Below are 5,734 nucleotides of genomic sequence, written 5' to 3'. Positions count from 1 at the left end.
AAAAAATATATAAAATATAAATATTATATTATATTATATTATATTACAGAAATATTTCACATGATAGTGCTCCATCCATATCCTCACACAAACAATAAAACATTTTAGTTAATTTCTTTCATGAATGCCTATATGAAAAAGTAGATTTACCACCATAGGGACCAAGTCAATCATACAGTTTCATTAGGTCAACACACATTTAGTTATTTCAATTTTGTCCACATCCACACTCGGCACTTGCAGTTATAGTTGCAAAAAGCAGAAATCCAATTAAGATGAAAAAGAAACAAGTGAGTAGTTACAGTTTTGAATAACTATACCCTAGAATCTCAATAATATCGCATCATGACCCAGATGTTTCCACCCTACCAGTTGTATAACACGGGTAAGTATAGTGAAAGGGAAATCTGGTACCTTTTCCTTGGACTGGACGGATGGTTTCTGTTGGTGGTGAGACAGAGAGATCGCCATGATGAAGCTGGCTGTGTGCTGGAGACCAGTGAGGTAATACAAAATCTGTGGTAGAACTTCTGGGCTCACAGAAACGTGTCACTGTACAAACACCATAAAACACAACGCTGCTGGGTATAAAAGTCACTGAGAAGGAAAACACACTGACGCACATTCAGGCAACAATCATCGAGAGAAACCTGGGCATGACTGACCATCCGTCATACGGCAGACACAAATAAAATGCACAGTTATCGTAAAAAAAAAAAAAGTGTTTGTCTCAAATGTTTGCATGTCTACATTTGGTCAATCTATCTGAAACACACTTTCCACAGGTGCTTTTTTTGAAATTTTCATCATCTTTAACCTCAATGCAAAGCTCTATAATCCGGGACATTTTGACTGGAACACAAAAATAGTTATTAATAGTTAGTAATGTTAGACTAAACACATTACACATTACTGATGCCATCCAAGATATAGATGTTCTTTATCAGAACCGATTTGGAGAAATTTAGCATTACATCACTTACTCACCAAAGGATCCTCTGCAGTGAGAATGAATGAGAGTCGGAATGAGAGTCCAAACAGCTAATAAAAACATTACAATAATTCACAAGCAATCCACACAGCTCCAGTCCATCAGTTAACAACTTGTGAAGCAAAAAGCTGCTTGCTTGTAATAAACAAATCCATCAATACAATATTAACTCGTCCACCATATGCTTTCTCTATAGTGAAAAAGTCGAGTTATCTAAATCAGGAGAGAAATATGCACAGATTAAGCACTTCTTACTAGCAAAAACAGTCCAAAACAGTTCTAAACAAATGATGGGAGAGGCCAACAGGGGATGGACTTTTCCACTGAAGGAAGCATTATTATGGATTTTGGCCAGAGGCGATGGTTTACAGTTAAAATGCTTTAATGATGGATTTGTGTCTTACAAACTCAGCTTTTTGCTTCACAAGACTTTAACTTATCAGCTGAAATCTTGTGGATCAACTTGTGGATTATTGTGATGTTTTTATGGTCCCTGATGGGCCTTTTTCTGTAGAGTAGCTCCTAAATAGAAACCTTCTTCTTGTATAATGATACTAACAGTAATTAGATCATGATCAGTCTTATAGACGGTCAAAGGTTTATTGTCAAATGGAGACAGTGTTTTTCTTCCCCATCGTGTCCAGCCAATCGTCCAAACTGCCCAAAGCAGGTACAGACAAGAAAACCATCCAGAACCAGTTCTGTTTTGCGTCACCAAAGCTCCTTCTGTTTTGCGATGGCTGACACCTGTTCCTCTCAATTCATCAGTGCAGCAGTCCGTTCACCATCCCACTCTCCATCGCTCTCACAGCTGGAGAGATGAGCTCAGCCAGCAACAAAGGCATTTGTGTTCCTGAGTGTTTGAGGAGAAAGCAAACGTGGTAATTAATGACCCTTAGCAGAAACGAAAGAAAGAGTTTGTCATGAATTTCATATGCAGATACTTAGACTAACAGACTTGGTTGCCACAACACAACAGCCAAGAAATACTGAATAATGAGTATTGTTATATGTGTATTGTTTTAGAATGACAGTGATGTGTCATGGAATAGAAGCGTGCTTAAATTAGAATCAGTCACATTATGAGCTTGGGACAACTTAGTGGAAATAGCAGTTCTGTTCATATGAAAAATAACCATAGAGAAACAACAAAATAAAGGCACAAATGAGGAAAACTGTTGACATACAGTCTGAGTGTAAAGCTATGTAATCTAGTTAATTTGGTTAAGTTACTTGGTGAGAAATGTTGTTTGTTATCTTGTTACAAGTGTTTGCAAACTTTTTGGGGCCACAGATCCTCAAATATTATGATCCCCTTGTGTAATATAAAATATGAAGCTTGCTATTATGTTTTCAAGTAGAAAGACCTGCAAAAAAAAAACGTATATATGTGTAAAATAACATGGTTTTTTTTAATCCACAATTCAAGTACTGTTAAGTAAATTACAATTATTAGTATTCGATTACTGAACATAAAACTATGAATCCCATTTGAATGAAATAACTGATTTCATCACTTCAATCTGTAGAAAGCAGAATAAAATGGTAATAATTTTTTTAAAATTCTGTACATTTTTTTAAAGGGGTGGTTCATTGCGATTTCACTTTTTTAATGTTAGTTAGTGTGTAATGTTGCTGATTGAGCATAAACAATATCTGCAAAGTTACGAAGCTGAAAGTTCAATGCAAACGGAGATATCGTCTTTTAAAATTCTGGCAGTTTAATGCCTACAAAAACGGCTGGTAGGGACTACAACAAGTTACTTCCCGGGTTCGTGACATCACAAACCCAGATAAACCCCGCCCCTGGGAAGGGCGGGATGTTAGACGTGCACTAGAGGCGGGTTAGCCAATCACAACACACTGGGCTAGCTAACCAATCAGAGCCCATAGCCTATTTCTGAGGGCGGGGCTTCATAAAAACAGGAAAATATCAGGGCGTTTCTCAGAGAAGGGACAGAGCTGTGTGGAATAAAGGATAATTATGTGAAAAATAATGCGTTTTTTTTTTTTTTTAAACGAAGCATTAACACATGTTGGACTGCACCCCAGAAACACAATCAAGCCTAGAAAAAAACAGTGAACCACCCCTTTAAAATATGCATTTAAAAATGCATATGTACTGTATATATTTTAAATAATTATAAACTACCTTTCAAATGTTTGGGGTCGGTATGCATTTTTAAATGTTTTCTTATTTTTTTCTACTGTTTTCAATTGTAATATATTTTAAAATGTAATTTGTAATTTTAAAATATAATTTATTTCATTTTTAGTATCATCACTCCAGTCTCCAGTATCACATGATCCTTCAGAAATCATTCTAATATGCTGATATTCTGCTGCTCAAGAAACATTTCTTATTATTATTAAAGCTAAAAACATTTGTGCCGCTTAATATTTTCATAGAAACCATGACACTTTTCTTTGATGAATAGAAAGTTCAAAAGAACTTATTTGAAACTAAATATTTTCTAAATACTAGAAAATATTTTCTAACGTCACAAATGTCACTTTTGATAAATTGCATTTCTTTAAAAAGATTATTTTTTTTGCTTTAACTTTTGCACATGCTTCATAGCACCTCGTTCCAGCCTCAGAATTTAAGAGCTTAAAAAAGTACAGTGTGTGACAATGTCAAGATTGCTTCCGAAACTACCTTTTGATCAGGAAAAAAAATGTAATAAGCAGCAGAGCAAACATCTATATTTGCTTTGATTCTAATCTCTATGCTGTTGGAGAGAAATGATATTAATGAGATCTCAGTTGTGATTTTATATTTTCCTAAGGGATCAATTAATTTCAATCAAGTCGACACATATATGTGACTTGTAGGTTAATGTAATCATGGAGACTGAAATTAATGTACTTTTTGCTAATGATGTTGCCATAATTAACATGCTAGACTGTTGGAAATGTCAGAGACGCTACCTATCATCACAGAATGAGTAATAACTTTCATCGTTTCGCTCATGCAAAAGATGATGGGCAGTAAAGGCAGCAACAAGAGAAGCTGATCCATGCTAGGTTAACATCTTTGGAGGAGTTAGTTGGTCATTCAGTAATTGGTTCCTAATCCCTCAAAATATTATAGAATCCCTACAAGAGCAAACAGCCAACAATAGAGTGCAGTACGTCTGCAGAGCAGTGATAAGGACCCTTGGGATGCACCAGGGAACTTCTGCATTGTGAGTCTGGATTCTGACTGCTCTGTGGATGCTCCCCATTGCTTTCATTATCAGGGAGAAAGGAATATTGTGGCTCTTTGGAGTAATACAAAGGGAGGGAAGGACCGTTTCTAATCCCCGGGGAAGTGTTCCTGCAAGGGAAAGATGAAGTCTTGATGATGGCCTCTATTATACTGCTACCGAAACAGGTCTGAAGCCTTATCGGCCTGCCTGTATCTACTGAGGTCTTATGTAGGAAGAGAAAGTAGCTTTAAAGATTCAGTATGAACTGGAATCTTGGAATAAAGACTCTATTTCAAGCTCTGTACGAGAACTAAATATATAGGGATGATAAGTGGTCTTGACACTGTGACTATAGTGGAATAACTAGAGTGGTTTATTGGTTTACTTCAATTGAGAGTTATTATTTGACAGCTAACCAGAAACTTCAGGCTCAAAAATGATACAAAATAACTTTTACGCTAGTGTAGGGTGACCATACGTGCCATTTTCCCAGGACGCGTCCTGGCCAGGATTTCTATATTGCCTAAAATATCTAGGTTTTGGCTTTGTTTGCGTGTGCTGACCAATCGGTGTATGACATCAAAGTACCATACAGACGGTTATGCTTTCGAAACGCTCTCGAGGTACTTTGATGTCAAACACTGATCGGTCTGATTTTATTTTAGATTTATATTTTTAGTATTAATATTATTTTTTATGTATCCCCATTTTGTGCTTTCTTAAATCCTATTGTTTTTCAAATTAAAATATAATATAAAAATCATAGTATTAAAATATAAAACATTTTAAAAATATATATTTTTAACGAATAAGTATATATATATATACAGTGTTGCGGGTAACGCATTACAAGTAACGCGAGTTACGTAATCAGATTACTTTTTTCAAGTAACTAGTAAAGTAACGAGTAACGCAATATTGTAATGCATTACTTTTAAAAGTAACTTTCCCCTATATATATATATATATATATATATATATATATATATGTAAACCACAGACCTTATTTTAGGAATTTAACCAAAGACCCATTCAAAAATTCCATTGATTTCAGGACTATAGAACCTATAGTACTGTATGTCATCCCTGCAGCCAACCCTAATCCCTTGATCCCCAGCCTACACTGCTCCCTTACCTCACATTACACCCTGAAGAACCCTAATTTCAAATATAAACACTACTGCCCTCTGCTGCTTGGGAGAGGTATTGTGAAGCTGCATTCACTATCTCTTAAACAACAAGAAGTATTGAAAATGACATGAGATCTTATCTCATATTATTTGCTTAGTTTGTTTGTCCTTGTAACTTGTTGGTCCAGAAAACAGCAAGTGAGATGTGAGGGCCATCCAAGCTTGTAAATGTTAAAAGAAAGGGTCAAAAAGACAACATAGTGAAGACTAGAAGAGAGCACAGAGAGTCTCAGTGGCCTGTCCCGAAGCAGGTGGTTGTTAAGGATAATCCAGGTAAGTCTTTAATGCTGGAGATGTGCTGGAGGAGACGAGTGGAGGGGAGGCGGGCGGAGAGATTGCTAATTGTGGCCTACTAATCCAAC

The sequence above is a fragment of the Sinocyclocheilus rhinocerous genome, unplaced genomic scaffold (assembly GCF_001515625.1).
Source record: "Sinocyclocheilus rhinocerous isolate Xijiao unplaced genomic scaffold, SAMN03320098_v1.1 scaffold33, whole genome shotgun sequence".
NCBI classification, from domain to species: Eukaryota; Metazoa; Chordata; class Actinopteri; order Cypriniformes; family Cyprinidae; genus Sinocyclocheilus; species Sinocyclocheilus rhinocerous.
This window is presented reverse-complemented; position numbering follows the sequence as displayed.